This window comes from Ambystoma mexicanum, chromosome 11, assembly GCF_040938575.1.
Source record: "Ambystoma mexicanum isolate Mex_15411 chromosome 11, UKY_AmexF1_1, whole genome shotgun sequence".
Lineage (NCBI taxonomy): Eukaryota > Metazoa > Chordata > Amphibia > Caudata > Ambystomatidae > Ambystoma > Ambystoma mexicanum.
In genome coordinates this window covers 272,312,245-272,333,848 of record NC_090934.1, presented here as the reverse complement: position 1 = coordinate 272,333,848, position 21,604 = coordinate 272,312,245, and positions in this window count along the sequence as shown.

The window sequence follows — 21,604 nt, the reverse complement described above, 5'->3', positions numbered from 1 at the left end:
TCATTATCCAACAGCATGGGACAGGGATCGAGTCATTCACCACTACATGGCGCTTGATCGTTACACCTCGCCAGCTGAACTCTACTATCGCCAAGGGGCATTTACTCTCACCATCAAATCCACTTTCACTCAACTCAGGCCCATCATTATACTGGCATGGCTGTACTCACTGCCCGGTGACAGAGGTGACACTAGCCGTAGTGTCTCAGACCAAAGGACTGCATGGACCGCAGATCCGCAGGACACCAGGAGGTTTGTGTCCATTGGTGTACAACGGCTCTAGCTAGAATTGAGTATTATTGGGAAATGGGGTCTCTTCTGGAGATCCGGTACTGTTCCCAGAATCCAATGTTAACCAATCCACATTCGGCCACTCCCTGGCCTAGTGGGAAATCCTTCTTTGAGAGGCCCACACTAATAATGGCCTCCTCCATGAGTACAACATTCACTATGGCTTGCTTGGGTAAGACCTTGCAAGCAGGATCCCCCTTCCTATGGCCCAGCTCCTTACACACAAAACAACCTTTGGGTGGTAAGAACACAGGTGTCCCAGTGTTAGGGGTGCCCGCACTCTTCTTTTCGGTGTTTGTGACTGAACTGGAGTTTGGGTGTTTGCCTTCGCTCTTTTGGGGACCTGACTTTGAATAGGATTGGGTTGGACCTTTGTCCTTCCCATCCTTGTTTACTTTTTTGTCTGCTGATTTCTCCTCTGGTTTGGGTGTGCTTGACTGAGCCTTTTTATGGACTCGAGTACTCACAGTACCTGTCTGCAGCCTTTGCAAGCTCCCTAGGATCTATGATAGTCTTGTCCACATGATGCTGGTGTAGATAAACCACACAGTTTTTCAACACATGCTCACACGCAATCAAATTGTACATCCCTTTAAATGTGTTAACTTTGTTACCAGTCACTCATCCTCTCAGATATTTCAATGGCATGTGTTGGAATGCTTCATTGGCCTGCACACTTTTGTTTCTGAGCTCTATGAAGCTCTTTAGATACTGTTCTGTGGTTTTACAGAACTTCTCGAGGAGGGCTGCCTTCATGCTCTCATAAATGGCCTTTCCTCAGGAGTTAACTGAAGAATTGCATCAGTCCGTCATGTCGTTAAGCGACTCATCAGGGCTGCACCCCACAGTACCTCATCCACCTCCTGCAGTTGGAATGCCAGCTCGATCGCTTCAAACCAGTCATAAATATCCTTCCCCACCTCATAACCTGTACTAAATCTTTGGGGATGTGCCGTCGCGGCTTATACCGGTCACTCTGGTTTGAGCCACAACTGCTGTTCTCGCTAGAGGTGGACCTGTTGGCCTCTTTCTGCTCTTCAAGTGCCAGCTTGCGCAGCTCTATGGTGACCTTGTCCCCTGTTTCTGTTCCTCTAGTGCTAGTCTCTTGTCCTCGAGCAGGGGATTTCTAGCCGCTACCTCATTAACAGCCAGACAATTACTGGGTCACTTATAGACTGTGCTGAGGTCTGCGATCTGTGAATTGCCGCACTATCCCCTGTTCTCACTGACACTCTTGAGTGTTGAGAAACCATACTTTCCCCCCGGCGGGAAAATTGGAGAGAAACGCTGCTCAGGAGGTCGTTCCTTGTCATTTACTCCCTCTGGAAGATCTTGTACATTCGGGTACACAGGGCCTAGCCCATCCCCTGGGGTCTTCTCCCCAACCACCCTGGCTTCTACTCAAGCTTGGAGGCTGGTCAGCAACTACATTGCTTTTATTAATTTATTTATTTATTAATCTTAGTGCTGTGGGGAAGTACCCTCGCTTGATATAAGACATGCAGGACATCCTTGGTCATGCCTTTTATAGTCTCCATGTCAAGCTAGCTCCATGACTATTACTATTACCTAGCAGTGACTAAGCATTGCTTGCAACAGTACTTTTACCATTGGGTGACTAAGCTGTGCTTAAGGCTCCAACTGATCCGACCACTTGCCACCAATTTGATTAATCAATTTCCGGGGCACCAGGGGTCCAGGGACGAATATTGGTTTCTAAACCATCAATCAACCCCACACCTATAGTACACCAGAAGGGATCCGGACAGATTGGAATAGAAGTAAATTATAAGAACTCCTTGTCCAATTTTGGTAATGTGGACGGAACGGCAAGCTTATCTCCGCAAGGTCATGGATCGTTGGTTAGTTGCAACACAGCGAAAATACAATTGTTTCCCAATGAGAAAAGGGACTGTCCACTCAAGGTTCTATAAAAATTTTTACTTTAGTAATACTATAACCAACAGTTCTAGCACGCTACAATTCCAACCCACACTGTAAAGGAACACAGGGGACAGACAGTTTCACAAATGAAAGTGATGCACTCTGGATACCGACAGGAGGGTAGCTGGTAACGTAATCAGTTCTACAGTTCAAGATTATTTGGTTTCAACAGCACAGGGGCAAGTGGTTGTAACTGTCTCTAGGGGCCTTCAGAGAAGGACCCGGGGGGCAGAACCACAATGTACCTGGTGCTGAAGAGGTTCTTGGTGCTCAACAGCTTCAAGGTGGTTCCAGGGCGCTTTGCAGCCCATGAGACAGGGTTAGTGGCGGGAGTAAGCTGCGGGTACCATGCAGCAGGCAGTTCAGCAAGCGAGGCTGGACGGACGTCTGCAGGCTGTCTGGGGCAGTGACTCGGGGCCAAGAATCGTTGTCTCTGTGCTGGTTGGAGGATCTAGAATGCTGGTTGAGTTGTCTCGTATGGCTCTGGTGACTGTGGCGTGACAACAGTCAGCGGTGCAGCCGGATGAGTTTCAAGGACTCCACTGTTTCGAAATTGTCCTTAAAAAGATGGACGCTTAATGATGCTTGTGTGGCACTCCTCTTAGCTTCTTCACAGAGCTTGTATCCTTTCAAGGCAGACGGCCCAAAGCTCAGGAGGGTGTTAGCAGGCAACGGCCTTGTCCTTTGTCCAGAGACTCTCTGGCACTTCCCACCTAGGTAGCTGGCTGACAGAACCTAGAAGGGCGTGCTGTGTGCTGGCTGGGTATTGGTTCTGGATCTGCTGGACAGGTCCTCTGAGTCCAGTATCTCCCTCTGTTGCCTGGGAGATGTTTAGTGGAGGGATCTTGCTTCCCTCTTGGAACTCCTAGCCTTTCTTCACTGACAGAAGATGTAAGGTAGACTGTACCTTCAGCTCAGGTCCAAATGAGTCCTTCTTGTGAAGTCTTCAGATGATCTGATAAGTGAGGGGCTCAGCCCTCCTTTTAAGTCAAACAGGTCCCAGTGATTGGTGCAAGCTAAGCCCACCTTAATGAACCAATCATGGGTCCCCACCAACAATCTTCAGTGAAGCTTCGGGTCAGAATCAGAGCACTTGGCAACAGAAAGGGGAAGGATGACAACATATACTTCTAAATCCCTCTCACCTTCCTGTCTGCTGTACATCAAAGTGTCACTCTAATTAACTGAGCCAAATGCAGCACTTGGTCACAACATGAGCCTCCATTGAAGTAGGGGGTTGCAGGCAGACTGTTGTCTCCTACAATTCACCTACCTCCCTGCTCTGAAGGGAGTGGATCCAGACAGGAGATTCACTGCCCTTTCATACCAAGGAGGGGTGTTAGTACCAAGATGACATTTACATTACAAATAGGTGTTGTCTCTGGTCTCCATTGTCACTTCCTGCACCCTAGGCCTACTAATTAACATTCTTCGTATGCGCCACCATCAGCGGGTGTAACCATATAGATGCAAATCCATGGGGCCTTGAAATGCTAATCAGGCTTCCCACGGCCAGAGGCTTTTAATGTACCCACAGCTGTCAGGCATCAGCTACACATGACAGGTTAGAGTGGCGCTGGTAAGCTGTGCCCTCCCATAGTACATGACTATATTTCTGCTGTGCGGTGAGCATGGAAAATATGTACGGGAATGGACCCATATATTTTACGGAGGTTGATCTCCCATTATTGATTCTTTTAAATAAACCGAAAAATCAAAAAGTCCAGGCAAGCGTGCTCTCCCTGCATGTATGGTCGAAATCATTGCACTGTGTGCACTCTGCTTTAGGATTTTGCTGGGTGTTGATGTTCAGCAATATTTAAAAAACTAAACACAGATGCAAGAATCACAGTTCAGGGGTGTCCCACATTTAACCATGGATGTTATGAGCAGGAATGACCTCTATGCCAGCCTTGATGGGGACAGACGAGCAGAGACAGACAGCATGACCTCATGGGACAGGAGTACACTGGACTGGGACAGAACAGGCCTAGGGGCCTGGGGGAAGAGGGGCAACAGATATGATATGACATGAGAGAAATCAAGATTGAATTGAAACGTAGCACAGACACAACAACTAGGAGGCTGAGCTTCATAAATGACTTTTGTAGTAAAATGGGCTTGGGGTCCAACAATGAAGGACGGACCAGTGGGGATTTGAGGGGCGAGTTGCATATGCTCCAGTCCACAGTGTCAGGGACAGACAAGAGGGTGACATGGGAAAGTGGGCTAAGTACGGGGGGAGCAGGAGGAGGCAGCAATGACGAGCGGACACCGCGGTTAATGCCCATTTTATGTAACATCAATGACGTAGCACCATATATAGAGGCTCAGAGATCTCCCAGGACAAAGGAAGGGGGAAACAGCTATGGTATGTTTAAGAGAAAGGATAACAGGGGAACATGATGACAGCGTCCGAATACCCATACCAAACCCGATAGATGTTCATGCAGGCATCGGAAATGAGGAGAGACAAGTTATGTTGACTAGAAGTGTGCATGGAGAGGTAGGGTTTACACAGATGTCCTTAATGGAAAGGGGATGGGTGTAACCCCAGTATATACTGTGGAAGCACTTCGACAAGGAGAACATGAGGTGTAGGCTACCATTGTTATCAGTGGGGGCTGGGAAATGGATGTACGAGATGGAAAGGATGACAGCAGGCCAGAGGTTAGAAGTGCAGGACGTGAAAGGACTGTTAGTAGCGATCCTCGGGGAAGCTGCCAATGATGTACGGAGTGACGTATGGAGTGACGACACAGAACACGGCACAGGATGGTTCAACGTTTTTGTAAATTGCAGGGCTGCTGTATGGCAAGCCTTGAGGACACAATACTCAGACACGTCAGACATCGGTGCAAGTATGTCTTGCAAAATGGAGATAGATGAAGACCCCTACATTCAGGAGATGCAAGAGATTTGGCACCTTGAAACTTGTGAACCATGGAACAAAACAGTAGCAGTATTTTATCACATATTATGCCAGGGGCTACGAAAGCCTGTGCAGAAACAGATAAGGAAATTGGTGGGCATGGAAGCAAAGGCTTGGCCAGAAATACAATTCACGATTGTTCACCATTGTAGGCTATGGCAAGAGAAGCTTAAGAAGAAGGCATAGGACAGAAAGGTAGATGAAACAAAACTACTACAGAAAAAAGTATGCAATGGAAGGGGCAGTACTAACCAGCACAAACACACAGGGGATGCAGCAGCAGCAGTTCACACAACCACCCATGGGGGGAGGGTTCATGAGGCAGGGGAACACACAGCAAGGGTTTCAGGGACAAGGGGGGGCCCATAAAGAGGACGTGGGTACAGACCAAAAATATACCACAACCAAGGGGGCTTTGCAGGAGGGTTTCGGGGAAATGTGCAGAAGGTGCATCGGGGCCCAGGGGATTTTGCAGGGGGGTTCCATGGGAAAGAGAGCGAGCCCCCACAGTGCCGGACTTGTGGCAGATAGGACACATCTCGAGAGTGTGCAGAAGCAGGGGAATGTAGCAGAGTTGGGGAGCACAATACCAGCAGACATATCAGGGTGACCAGGGTGACTATTATATGCAGGACTAACTACAGCTACAGAAAGGACAGATACAGGGTGCACACCAGAAGGCACCCCAGCCTATGACACAGACCCCACAGATACAAGCAGCGATTCCACAGTATTTACAAGCACCACATATTCAAGGGAACACACAGCAGTTGCCACAGATACAAGACAACACACAGCAGAACGCCGGTAGTGTCACACATGGACTCCCTGGGATTAGCCCCCATTAGAAAACTGGGAGGGGTTACCATGGTAGGGAACATCCCCTTTTCAGGGAATGGGATGTCCTTATACCCCCAATAGGACAGCCCATAGATGGACTGTATGTGTTCCACCTTGTTGATCACACCCAGCCCTGCGGAGGAACCTCGCATAGGAGTGGCAATAGGTGACACAACTTTTTCCTTTTTTGTAGATACAGGGGTGACAAGGTCCTGCATTCGGGAAGGAGCATTTACATTGTCAGCGATGCCATGAATACTCAAGGAGTCTCTGGGGCTCGGGAAGTGGTTCCTTTTACAGACAATATCTCTCTTTCTATAGACGAACACAAGTTATCACTGCCTTTACTCTACTCTCGACAGACACTTGTAAATATACTGGGATGATACATTATGAGCAGATTGAACATGGCAATTTCATTCACAGACAAGGAGATTGTGTGCTCCACACTAGGAATACAAATGCTCAATCTAAGGTAGATAATTCAAGCCTATTGTGTGTGAAAAGTACAGAGGGGTGTGCCAGTGGACGAGGAGATGTTCCAGTATGGGATTGACATTGCTGTTGCATGGCTCTCAGGGATTGCAGGGAAAATATGGTGTGTTCCAAACGAGTATTTATTCAGGCCTGAGATTCCATCGGACGAGGCAGAGGGGGCCATAGTACCAATAGAAATTGAGGCAGTAGTTGTGAGAAATGATTGGATAGAAGTACATGGAACAGACGACACAGGATGCCCATAGTGAGCTGTTATTGCAGTGGCAGAAGGGTGCAGGCTAACCACAGTGACAAATGAATAACTATCCATGGGCGAGAGGTCAGATAGTGAGATGGTGTTCTTAATGAGTGTGACATATTGGTTGAAAATACATTAGATAAGTACCACAGAGGATGGCAATGGCGCTGGAGATATCACTCTCCTTCTGTGAGGAGGATCTGGCACAGCATCCTAGGGACCTCACGTCCCTAAAATGCAGGGGTTCTGAAAAGAATAGGGGGAGTGAAGATAAAGATGAAACCAGGAACAATTTTACCCATAGTTAAACTGTATTCACTTTCAAAAGAAACAGATGAGGGCATTATGGAACAATTTCAGCACTAGTGGAGCAAGGCATACTAGTGCCATCCAAATCACCATGCAACACAGTGGTATACCCAGTCAAACAATCAAATGGAGAGTTGTGACATTTTATCCAGGACCTGAGGCCTCTTAATCACATTGTAAAAGCAGAGTATCCTTAAGTTTCAAATCCAGCGACAATTGTGTGCAACATTCTAGAGGAAGCAGCATGCTTTACAATCATAGGGCCTCATTACAACCCTGGCGCTAATGGGTTAACGGCGCCATAAAAGGCTGCAGCGCCGTTAACCCATTAGCTCCTTACTACGAGGTCCCTTTGCGGGACCCGACCTGAACGGCTGGTCTAGACCAGCCGTTAAAGTAGGGACCGGCAAAGGGACCTTGGTGCTAAGTACGGTACCACAATTTGCGGTACCATACTTAGCACCTTCCCCAGTCCCATTGAGCCCTATGGGGCAAAAATGGGAATGGGGAAGGGCCAATGTTCAATGGGGAATTACCGCCCCGAATGGGGTGGTAATTCCCCATTGAACATTGGCGGACTTGTTACGATACCGGCACAAACCATGGTGCTAATAGCCCCATGGTTTAGCGCCAGTATCGTAATGAGGGCCATAGACTTGAAAAATGCATTTTTCTCAGTGCCATTAAACACACACTAACAAAACTTGACTTCCTTTATGTATAGAAACCGGAAGAGTAAACATACAAGACTTCCTCAAGGGTACTGCAAGTCACCATCTATATTCAAGAGGGTCATCCAGATGGACTTATGTAATGTGCATATGGAGAGCACGTCCTACAGTACGTGGATGACATTTTGATTTGTGGCAAGACAGAGGACAAGTGTAGGAGAGACAAAGGATATAAAGTGGACAAGGCCAAACTACAGTACTGTCAGAAGGAGGTGCTATACATTGGACAGACAATCTCCCAAAATGCCATCAAATAACACCAGAGAGGGCGGAGACAATACAACGGTAAGAGAGATGCAGCAATTTTTGGTGTTGTGCAATTACTGCAGAGCATGGGTTTTTGACTACAGCACATACACAAGGCCCCTACTGGGCACACTGAAATACGCATAGATGGGGCACAAGGCAATAAATTGGACAACAGAGATGATGAGGCATTTGAGGAGCTGAAGGAAGCCATATGCATAGCTCCAGTGTTAGGGATTCCAAACTACAAAAAGGAATTTTTCCTGTTCTCACACACCGATGGAGTAGTGATGAAGGCAGTACTGACACAGAAGATGAGCTTGGGACACAAGACTATAGCATACTAAAGTGGCAAGCTTGACCCAGTAAAGAGAGGACACTATCAGTGCGAACAGGCGTTTACTGCTGCCGCATTTGTGGTAGAGAAGTCAGCAGAAATTACCATTGAGTGCACTACCACTTTTTACATGGAGCATGCCCTTATCACGATACTGCAGAAGCCCAAGAGCACACACAAAGAGCATCAGGACACAAGGTGCTACTATCAAATGCATCATTAAAGATTGTGAGGTGACGATTTGTTAACCCAGCGATTTTCCTAGCAGAAATTTTACAAGAAGGTGACTATGTACATGACTTTGCAGAAAACATACAGAAATTCAGTGACACTGGCAAGGTACATGAGGACACACTTGAGGGGGAGATGTGCTGTGCAGTGATGGGTCTTTGACAATTGACCAGACAGATGGGGCCGACATACAGGAACTGCAGTGGTGAGGTTAAGGGAGGATGGAATGAGTGAGGTAATGGCGAGTGCGTGCCTGCCATTACATTATTCAGCGCAAGCAGTAGAGTTAACGGCATTAATACTAGCATTAGAGAACAGCAAGGGAAGGAAGGTGACAGTGTACTCCGACTCCGCTTATGTGACGTCAACAGTACACACAGGACTAGCACCATGGATGAGGAGAGGCTTCAGGAGAGCAGATGGGACACCAGTACAGCTTGTACTTCTATTGGGAAAATTGATTGATGTGGTTCAGTACCCTGCACAGATAGCAATCGTGAAGTGCCAAGCACACACGTGAGGGGAAGATTCCATCTCAAGGGGAAATGGACCATTAGACTCCAAAGCAAAATGCACAGCATATTTTGGGGAGCTATTAGAAATGGAGACAACCTCAAACGCTCAAGGTTATGCAAGGAACATGGTACTGAGAGAAGGGTACAATGCATTGCCAGAGTCACAGCTCACGGTATTGCTAAGAGCTGCACCCAGGGAGGAGAACGACTTGTTGACTAGGAGGGGATGTACAGTATCACCGACAGTCGCCCTGTGGTGAAAAAATAACACAATGAAAGTGGTGTTGCCATTAGCATTATTGAACACTGCACTGACACAGTTAGATTATCCAACACACACGTGAAAAGTGGTAATTGGCGCCCATATTGGAGGAACATGGTTCTGTCCTAATTTGGCAGAATACGTGGCTGAAGTTGTAAGTAATTGTGTGACATGCAATCAGTATACAGCAGGACATACATTGAGAGTTGTGAGAGAAGCCATACCTCTGCCATTCGGCCAATTCCAGCATTTACATGTCGACCATGCGGACATGATCCACTCAGAGCAGTGAAGTTCTTGGTCCCGGAGGTATTCCCAAGGTGGGGCATGTGTGAGGGCCTGCGCTTTGACGGCGGCCGTCACTTTGCCAATGAGATGTTAAAACACATCACCACATTGCTGGCCATTCAACATAAGTTCTCCTGTGCATACCATCCCACAAGCAAATGGGGTTTGTGAATGGCTAAATAGCGTCATAAAAGAGGCAATTGCTAAAGCAAAGCAGAGCAAAAAGAAACATTGGTTACACTGTTTGCCCCTTGCATTGTTTGCATTGCACAATAAGCCTGGGTCTGACCACCATTTAACACCCCCATGAGGTGGTGACAGGATGACGCATGCAACTCCCATTAGCTCCTCCCACTAGAGCACTGAAAGACTGTGAGAGTAGAGCAGATGTGTTAGGTCAGGAAATGTATGACTACATTACTTTGTTGATTGCTAGTGCCTCTCTTATCTCACGCCAGATACAAAAGTTTCGGGCAGGCCCAGAAGACAGTGAAGAAGGCAAATGTGACAATAGACCAAAGGACTCTGAGATTAAGCAACAGGTTAATGTTGGGGACTTGGTCTTGCTCCACAATTGTATCTGAATGTGGGATACACCAATGTTCACTGGTCCCCACACCGTGGAGAAAGTGGTAGACCAAATAGTCAGGCTCTCAGGGAAAATGGTCTGGAACCACCACTCAGACAACAAGCTCTTCCAAGCAGCAGCCTCGCTTGGCAACAAGTTCAACAGGGCCAACGATCAGCAGCAAGAAGAGCAAAGCAGCGATTATGAACTTACACTGCTAAGTGGAGGACACTCAATGGTTACTTGTGCAAGGGCAGCAGAACTAGGGACTGGACAGCTTATAGATTTAGAGTCAGGATAAACTGTCTGTTTGTTATTTTATTCTCTACATACATTCATCGAGAAAGCTGACTGCACTAATTGATGATTGTTCATGTTACCCGCTGACTATCCCCCTGATACCTTCCCGAACCAATTTGTCTACAATGTGAGAAGACCCAGTAGTTTCTGAGCACGATCACCCAGAGTGTATTATCTCGCCTTTGTAGAATATTTGGCCCAAGCTTACCCACAACTCAAATAAGGCAACTATACTATTCTCGCCACACTGAGAAACCCAGCAGTAATGGCAGTGTGGGAGCAAGTGTTCAGTTTTGCCCTTAATGATTACCTAGTTTGTGGGGCTTAAAGAATTAATAATGCACACTTTAACGCATTTCAGGCAAGCAACTATATTTTCAGGCTGCACAAGGATCAAGCAGCACAGGTAGAGAAGAGTGAAATAATTAAGAATGTGTTGTGTCTCTTGATTCCAAGTGGCCTATTTGCTTTTATATTTTGGAGAATTTCACTGGTTGCTAGTCCTACCGTGGTATCCTCTACTAACATTACCCCGATCCAAGCAGGTGGAACGACCTTGTCAGGTGGACAGAAGAGCACTGCAAGCACAGTAAGGAGAGGTAGGCGCAGAGCTGATCCAGATACCACTGATGGGCCCAAGAAGGGGGAGAAAAAACTATAACACTGAAAGTGTTGCCATGTCCATGCACAAGAGTGAAAGAGACAGGAGGAGAACATGTGTGCTGGGAAAGAACACAGATACTGGTGTGTGGTCAAGTTTACACAAAGGATGGATGGAAGGATGGAGTGATGGGGAGCAAGGCATTCACCCTAGCACAATCAGCAGTGAACACAGTACAAAGGAAGGAATAATAGGTCTGTGGAGGAGAAACAAATAAGCAAGATGGAAGAGCCTGCTGAATTGAGTAGAGTAAAGAGAGGAGGCAATTACTTCTTGGAAGCATCAGAAACAGCACTGGATGAAGTGCCAGCAGAACACAGAATGTTCACCAGGAAACAAATGTTCTTCGCATTAGTGATACCATTCGTACAGACATATACAAATGTGAAATGGCTGCAGATAACCCATTGGGAGCGGATGGTAATGATCAATTCCACAGTGAATGGGTTTAACGCAATGCAAGAAGAGCTCCGAGCAGTACGTTTGGTGGCACTCCAGAATGGATATGTTCTGGATCTGCTAACAGCAATGGAAGGAGGAGTTTGTGCAAACATAGGGAGTTCTTGTTGCATGGTTGCACCTTCCAATGACAAAGATAATGGTACACAAACAGAAGCAGCAAATCATCTGTCCCAGATGCGTGCCAAAATGGAAGAAAAAGCAAAGGGGACAGGAAAGGACCAGTGCTGAATAGCATTGGTCATGGATGCTGTCATGGCTATCAGAAGGGCTGGAAGTGATATTAGGAGTGCTGATATTGGCTGGGGTGACTGCACCACATAAACACACACTTGTATACATAAAGAACATGATTGTACAGTTCTATAGCTAGAGGACAGATATAAATATATACTATCAATGATTTTATTATTTTTGTCATTAGCCAAATGCAGTAACGCAGTATGACAAGGCACAAGAGATCATGAGCAAGCTTGCTGATGCTTGAAGCTAATGTTCATGTGCAAATACAGGAGTATATATGGAACCTGATCGAACCACGTAAGACTAACTGATAGGGAACCTGGTATAACATGGACAATATAGAAAATGCATTATAGGGTTTAGCAAAATTACAGCAGGCCTCACCCATTGAGCAGGAGATTAGCAGACCAGACTAAGGCTGCAAAGAGAGCAAGACGCATGAGAAAGGCCCACGGCCAATGTCAGAGATATGAAGACACATTCCAATCCCCAGATGACAAGGGGACCAGCTGCAGAGAAATTGAATACGTCCTCATAAATGGGAGCTGCAGAGCTCAAATTTGTGGTCTCTGAACATGTGATGCAGTCAGACAAGACAATGTACAGTCGTCCACGGTGAGAAAGAGGAGCCGATCCCAGCAAATCAGATGCAGTCCGCAACAAGTGTTGCAACTCTGAGGAGAATATTCTCATAGGCAAAGGTACACAAGTTACAATACATACACATATTCGTTCACATCACTTTGAAGAGGTGCTCAGCAGCTGAGAACTCGATCGAGTCCCAGGCCTTGGGGCATCAACTCTATCCAATGGAAGTTTAGTATTCCAGGGGAGGGTGGCAAAGGGCAAGAACCAATGGCAAGCTCACTACTCTGCAACAATGTAATAGATAGTTCTTCTGGCATGGGACAGGCCAGCCACCTGACATGCGAGGACTAGTAGAATATGATCTATAGGGTCCTCTATAGGCAATAGAGACTCTCACTACCCTATTCCCAGTGGCAATAGGTTTTAATGGGAATGGACCGAGCAGTGAAGCAAGAATGATAGAAAACCTGGCCTGCATGCCGTGGAACCTCAAGCTTTACCTGACTCTTGCTGTGTTCGTCTACTGATCCCTGTTGGTGTTATGTGCAAATAAACTGCAGTTTGTACTTGCCATCTGACTGAGTCCTTCTTTTATTCTGGGGAGAGTGTTAGACCCTGCGTGTCCGTGGACCCTGAGCATCGCTCTGGCATACCTGGGAGTCCTACCTAACAAGAGGAAGGTTGAATGCCACAGCTCTCTTCCAAGTGTTCAATGATCTCTTACATTTCCAGTATTTAGGCTATTGGTTCGGGGTGAGAGGAAGTTTATTTCATATTGTCAGAGCCCTTGGAGCAAGTCTTCCCTCTCCTTTCGTTGGCCTTGCCTGGTGCAATAAGGTTCTTGTTGGAAGATCTTAGATTTCTGGTAGGAATGTAGTGGGTAAAGAGGTATTTTAGATATTCAGGGGCAGAGTCATGCATGGCCTTGTGGCTAAGATAGAGGATCTTCAAGGAGATTCTGTGTTCTCCCGGAAGCCAGCTAAAATCTTTTAAGTTGAGGCTGACATGCAGATGTTTTCTCTGCGTGGAAATCATTTTGGCAGCTCTGTACTGGATGAGCTGCAGCTTTTTAACTGTAGATGTTCTGATTCCAGCCAGTAGGCTGTTAGAATAGTACACACTTTTTAGAATTAGAACTCCCACCAGTTCTTTCCTTTGGTGAGGTTTTAGAAATTATATGATGTTCTTTAGTAGATGGAGTTGATAATATAGCATGAACTACCTGTTCCACGGGCTATACCGGGGTGGGTTATAACGGCCCAGCAGAAAGAGTTACCCTGGGTTAGCCCATGAAACGAGTAGTTAATACTATTAGAACCCCGGGCAATCGGGTAAGTGGTAATCCGAGGCATTACAATAAAAGGTATTTTCATCCAAAGAACTGGACATGCACGTCATCCCGTTCAATTAATGAAAATACTGTGACAAGATGGCCACTATAGATGTGGAAGGCGGGGCCCTATACTGAGCCCCTCTCACATTTCCATGGCAGCCGGCAATTCCACATTGAGGGACGCTGCAGCACAATCAGGCAAATGGGGCTGAGGAGGGTGGTTGTGATTAATTACTAAAGGACGGGAAGGGTGGGGAGAAGATGGAGGTTCAGGGAAAATATCCATTAGGTTCCATAGAGGGCCTGCTGAGAATGGGAGCATCAGCCTGGGATCCGAGGAACCTGATTGGCTACACCCTCAACCGCGGGTGCTAATTGCAATTCTTGCAGGTGGCATTGACTTGGTGGTCAAAGGAGAGGTTTGAGTCGAAGATCACCCCCCAAGTTTTTTTATTGACTGAGATAGGAAGGGGGGTGCCAAATCTGTAGGTCCGATGAAAGGGAGTGGGTTGGTTTCTTTTCTCCAAAAGAAGGTGATTTATCTTTTGTCCTTATTTATATTTAAGTATGGAACATAGGCACGGAGGGATGAACTTGGTTTGCTTAGTATCAGGACACAAATGAACAAGAATCTGAAGCTAATCAGTGCAGATCTCGAAATGATGAGGAATGGTGCCCGGGTGGGTGCATTTTCTATGTCTATGGCACAGAAGTGGTTGGGGATTAAACACATGTGTGAAATGTGTGGAAAGGATGTGGCTTCTTAAATAGCCCCTGTATGCCCACAAAAGTCTCTAAATCTCCCAGGTGATGCAAAGAGAGGATGATTATTGGCTGGTTAAGCCACCATATTTGCCAAAACATTAATACCCCAATAGGTTGAAGGAGCGATTAGAAAGGAGACTGAAAAGAGAGAGAGAGAGAGAGAGAGAGAGAGAGAGAGAGATTGTAAAGTGTTACAATTTACAACACATAGAGAAACAGAGGAAAGAACCTCAGAAACTGAGCAAGAGGACCGTGCTACACTCTGGATGGTATTTTGGACAGCTGTTTTTCTGTAACCCATGGACCACCACTAAAGGGCACACAATAGCTTGGGAAAAAGAAGTGGGAACCCCTACTCGCAAGGTCAATTCTTTTGCAAGCTGATTCGTGGTGACCTAATTCCCTCCACCTGGCCTGCTCCCACAGCAGCTGCTCCATCCCCTCGTAAATGCAATCCATCCACCTCTCTACTTCTTGATAATTAAACAAATTAAACAAATTATCCATGGCACGAAGGACATAACATTTTCTGAATATGTACATACAAATAAAGTTGTTGGATAATATATACTTATAGTGAAGTGTGAAGTGCTGGCTTTACATTTTGAATAATTTAAGCGCACTGAGTGCTATGTAAATTTGTTACAAAGTAGACTAAATTATAGTAGTAAAAAAAAATCAGATAGAAATGTAAATGAGAAAGGAAGAAAAAACATAAATGTAACCATTGCAACAAAAGAGCTTCGCTCTGTGACCTGGTTAAAATCTTGAACAACACCTACATACTATATAATAAGTAACAAAATGCCTTATTGTCCCAGTGACTACCAATGAACGGGGGCACTGCTTAACTAAGTGGCTCCGTGTAATCCAAATTTCCTCTTGTGAATCCTATGCACTAAGTTCAGTGTAGCACTTCAACTGTGAACATGCTAAACATTTGGGCCAGTGGTCCAAGACAAAGGTCATAAGTGCTTGAATCCACTCCACAAAACAGCTTATGATATGATATATGGCATTTATAACATGCCTATACACAAGCGTTTCAAGACACGACGAGGCAAGGGAGGTGGACAAAGGGAAAACAGAGACAATGATCTTACTAGGTCAAGTGACATTGAGATTGCGCAAGTGCAGGGGAGGGGTGTGGAAAAGTGAAAAGGGAAAGGGGAGGGGGCAGCGCAGTACATGGGATTAAACAATAGCAAGAAGTGCCGCTAATGGTTGGCAAGGGTAACTGCAGAGAGCAGGTGTCCAAAGTGCAGGTAGGGGGACTGTAGGGTTACAGATACAGACCCAAGAGCATGGGTTGCAGGGGGGGGCAGTGCAGGTGTACAACAGGGGGGAAGGGGACCTGGGCCTATGATCAGAGAATAGCAAGGGGACCAGTGCAGTTTCAGCCTGGAATTCACTAGGAGAGAGGAAGAGAGAAGGCAGAAGCAAAGAGGAAAGACTTGAGGTGCTTCCGGAACCGGAGACTGTTCTCCTTGAGTTTCACAGAGGCAGGGAGGCTGTTCCAGAGGGAGGACCCAGCTGAAGAAAGAGATTTGCCATCAACTATTTCCTTGGAGAAGAGGCTGTCCCTGAGGGAGTTGGAGGCGGAGGAGCAAAGTGCTTGAGTAGGAAGGTATTAACGAAGAGAGAGCTGGAGGTATTGAGGCCCCAGGCCATGGACAATGCAGAAGGTCTTGAACTTAATCCTCGCAGCCACTGGGAGCCAGTGCAGAGATTTAAGTGATGGAGAGATACCATTCCTGAGCTTGAGGCCCAGGACAATTCTTGCAGTCCTGTTCTGAATGAGTTGCAGAGGGCGCAGATTAGAAGCAGGCAGATTTAGAAAAAGGACATTGCAGTAGTCCAGCCTAGAGATAACCGGAGTTCTGGACACAGTGAGCTTCTAGGGGAAGGAGAGGAAAGGAAGAATACCTCTGAGGAGGTGCAGTTGGTAGTGTGACTTCTTCGAGACGTCAGAGATGTTAGGAGAAAAGGGGAGTGTGGAGTCGAATATGACCACGAGGTTCTTAGCCTCACAGGTGGGAGCAGGGAGAGGGCCAAGGATGGCTAGCCAGAGAGTGGCAGGAAAGAAGGGTACAGGTGTGACGATGAGGATAATCTCTGTCTTACTGGCATTAAGGCAGCAATCGTTGATGGCACACCACTCATGGATAGCAGACAGACAGTCGGAGATGAGAGAAGGAGAGGTGGCAGAAGGGAGTCTGAAAACGAGCATAGTGTCATCTGCATAGCACTGAAGGTTGGAGCAGAGAGCAGCAAATAGGTGGGCAAGAGGTGCCAGGTATTAGTTAAACAGCCAGGGAGAGAGGTTAGACCCCTGGGGAACACCACAGATAGAGAGTGAGATAGAGGAGGGGAAGGACCCAAGTTGGTCCTTGGAGGGTCTTCAGACAGGAAAGAGGTCAGCTGGGCCAGGGCCAGGTCTGTGATACTGAAGTTATCACGGAGCCAGTTGAGCAAGATGGCATAGTTGATCATGTCAAAGGCAGAAGATAGATTGATTAAGATGAGGACAGATGGGAGGATAGAATCAAGGTTGGAGAGCAGATCTTCACAGATATTCAGGAGATCAGTTTCCGTGCTTATGGCTGCTATGAAGCCAGACTGATGGTCATGCAGACAACCAATAGATTCAGTATTTGCCCAGGAGAGGATTGATGGACATCGGGGGATAGTTAGCTAGGCAGGAGGGGCAGGCTGAGGGTTTCTTGAGAAGAGGGTGAACAAGAGAGTGCTTCAGGCGGGAACGGAAGGCTCCAGCAGCGAAGGAGGGACCTATAGAGTAAAACAAAGTGAACTCTGATTTTGGGAGTTAGCCTAGATGGACATTGGGTAAAGGTTGTTGAGAGTGACATGTGAATGGTACCGGCAGCATCAGCCTGCCATAAATCTTCCTAACACTGGCTTTTTCAGAAGTGACTTATAAGTTGGTAATGTATGTATTAAGTTGGGTCAGGTGCGAACAGGCCACATTGGGTTGGGTTCTATATAATTACTTTGAGTGTTGCTGGAATTGAAATCTTGTTTCTGGGTTGGTTGGGTCTGGTCACATTGGATAAGGTTAAGTCAGGGCAAAGGATTGACCTTCAATAGTGGTGGAACCATCAACACCAGGGCTCCCATCGCCCTGTCACTTAACCAGGCTGCATATTACCTCTGACAAACCCCACCATGCCCATCCTTACCTGTGACCCCAAAAGAAATCCAAATATTCCCATGCCTATTAGAGCTAAACATTCAAATGGTCCACCAAGCGCTTTGCTCATAGGTGGGAACTTCAATGAATGCTTTTATCTAGTGCTGGACATGGTGTTTTGAGGCAACAGAAACAGGTAGGTCTGACGGTATGGAAAAGGACATGTAGAGGAGTAGGTAGACGCTATCTTGCCAGTTCCCGCCCTCTCGCCATCATCATATTGGAACAGTCAAATGAGAACTGTAGATGGAATCCTTTACATCATTCCTATACCGCATCGAGTGTATGAGAGACGTTATGCACTTAGACAGCCATATAAATGTACCCTTGCACTGAAAGTCTGGAAGGTTGTTGCATGGGAGAATGCTATATGGAATGATATCACCTTCCAAGATTTCAGAACGCATCTGTGAACATCATGGACATATGTTAAGATGAAATCTGAAAAGGACAAAGTGATGTCATGAAGGAGATATATGAACCTATATTGAAACAATATGAAAATACTAAGTAACAATGTAACTGAAGCACTAAGAGTAACATGTACCTAAAGCTAAAATAATCATGGATCTAAACAAAATAGAGCAAGTTATTGATCAATAACTGTAAATACACAGTATTACAAGGTAGAAAGACAACATATATAAGCTTGCTAGAGGAATATATAACGTGGCAAAGATGGCCACACAGGCGTTGCTAGAAAGGGCTGGGGGGCTATAGCCCCGGGCTTTTTTGATTGTAGCCCCGGATAGAAGCTCAGGGGCTACAACCAAAAGTCTAGCTAGCCCTGAGTCCCAACAGCCCAGACATTAGCATAGTCCTGGATCTTTTCCAGACCTATCAACACCCATGGATGGCTACAATAGGAAAATGGATGCTGGCTCACGTTGAAAATAACCAAGCTACCTCAGAGACAGGCCGAGGCTGTAAACATCAGGAGACGGATAAAAAAGAGTTTTGTGTACAGAGCTGATGATGAGTCAAGGTGAGACTTGAGTTAACAATGCTATTTTCAAAGGATAAGCACAGAGCACAAAAGGAGTACATGGATAAACTCTGAATTTGGGATAGTCTTCAGTAGATTGAAGAAGATGAAGACATCTGTGAGAGCCAAACCGTCGGTCAATTAAAAGTGTATAAAGTTCATATGAGATAGAGTGAGCAAGTCTCTAAAGGCCAAGAGGAGCAGCAAAACCTAGCATACATTTAATCAGATAGCAGTAATGTAAGGATGCATTGGAAAAAGTCATGGTCTCTTCACATGTGACTCAGAAATCAAAAAGAAAGGCTATTCATTAGAGCCTTAAGCTAAGATAGTGGTGTGCTCACACTCCCTTGAAAGTTCCAGGACAGTGAGCAGTCACAAGGGCAACTACAAATGGAAGACCTTGGCTGATAGCCTGCTGATGAGATATAATGGACTAATTGGGAAAATGGGGAGTAGTCTTATGGGATTCAAACACCTAGGTTTTGTTTCACGTAAATACAGCTAAGGAGCCAAAAGTCCAAGGTTGGGATAATATGGCAACCAATCAGTGGGGTCGGGGGGCAACCTAACATATAATGTTGTTATTTCAACTATAATCAGTACTAGTTAGAGGTAGTTCAAGGTGTGCCCTACGACAAGGGGAAAACAATTATGCACTAATCCTTATATGTTCTATAAGTAGATATGTTCCTTCACCATTCCCTTCCCTTGATAGGTTTTGTATTTTGCCACATAGAATGACATCATGGATGATACATATTGGGGTATATGACCTCCATGTAATGTGAAATTTGGTTGTGATTGGGCATCAGTCCGATGTCTGCCAGTTGACCCTGCTTTATTCAATTGATAATAAAGTAGTATGTTGCTGTACTCTTTGAGTCTGTCCGATTATTTGGCCTAAGATCTATTAGTAATTCCATCTAGCACAAAAGATGCTTCAAGGTGCTAGAGCACAGACATGTAACATATCACCTGTGTAGTAGCAGGGTAATAGCATAATGCTCCTGATACATATCTGTCCTGGAAGAGGAGGGGCTGCATAGAAGAATAGAGTATGGTTGACTGGAATATGGACTGAATAGTTCAGTAAGATCAGCACTAATATTGAATAGTGCACAGTCTCACACGCATCTTCTCCTCCCAGCTCTCTTTCACATATATATAATTCAACTTAAGGACCCATTTCTGCAACAACAGCTCAAATTGCCCTTACATGAGCCAAAACACATATATATATATATATACAACTCCTCAGCAAAACTATTTTCTACACTTTGGGAGGACCCTATTATGATGGTTTCTGTTTTGAATTTTGTGTGGCGTGATTTGTCCCTGATTTTTACTTAATAAAAGAAGAAATGGTTGTACGAATGAATGTGAATCCCGATGATTTATTTTGATCCTGTAGCGAGTGCTGCTAATTTCTGTTTGAAGAAAGTAATCATAGGAAGAGCCCTTTTTGGGTGGCTTATAACTTCGATCCCCCTGTACGAATCCTCACCAAACTTTGCAAAAAAAGTATATGGGTCACTCTGAATGCACAGTTTGGTGAGGTTTGGTCCAGGGGGGGCAAAGTTATAGGGGGGTCCCAAAACCTCTTTTTTTCCCATAGACTGAATGGGGAAAAAACTTTGCTCACACCTACAGCCCAAACCGCTGGATGGATTTTCACCAAATTTGGACCAGGAGCAATGGCTTAGTCCCGAAAGCGTGCTTTTGCAAATTTGGTGACAATCCATCCAGTAGTTTCTTTTTAAAATGACCAAAAAGTAGGTCACAAAAAATTAGTGATATCTATGTTCGGTCCGCGGACACACTTCCCTGTTCGGTCCGCGGACAGTGTCCTGATTGGCCAATCGGCTTGCGTCCTGTCCGCGGACATGCAATGTGTTCATTGATTGGACGGTGAAGAGCGTGAAATGCGTCATATTTTCGGGAATGCCCGCCATCTTGGATTCGCGGACGTCCGCGGACAGCGCGGTGAAACCTTGTTGAAAAATACTATTTAGTACAGTGTGTTGTTGTGTGTAAGTGTTTGGGGAGGGTGAGGGAGAAAGAAATGGGTTACATGTTTTATTTATTTAGGTGGTAGACCCCCCTGTTGTGTTTGCTTTGTCCGTGGACAACGCGGATGTTCTAAAATGTTCTAAATAAACGAAATGGGGGTATTCTGAGGACACTACTCATGTCTGTATTGTTCGCAAGCAAGCTGAACGTGTTCTAAGAACACATCATGTGTCCTGGGATGTTCGTCAATAAATAAAATGGGGGTGTCCTGAGGACGGTATGCCTGTCAGTTCTGTTCGCAAGCAATTTCAAACTGTTCTAAGAACACATCTTCGCAAGCATGTTCAAAGTGTTCTTAGAACACATTATGTGTCCTGGGATGTTCGTAAATAAATGAAATGAGGGTGTCCTGAGGACGCTATGTCTGTCCGTACTGTTTGTAGGCAAGTTGAAACTGTTCTAAGGACACTCATGATGTCCGCGGACATTAAAAGTGTCCATATGGCATAGTTGAAATGTTTGATTCTATGGGTGTGATATGCTGCGATGGTGCATAGCCATATGGCCATGCACCCAAGACTCTATGCCCTAGCCACAACTACTGCAGCATATCACACACATAGTGGTTTATAACTTTGGGATCGAAGAAAAAATGTATAAGTAAGTTATAAGCCACTATGGGTGTGATATGCTGTGGTGGTTGTGGGCAGGGCCTGTAGTTGTGTGTGCATGGACAAGATCAAATTTATAGGCAGCAAAGTTGGAACTGTTCTAAGAACACTCATGATGTCCGTGGACATTAAAAGTATCCATATG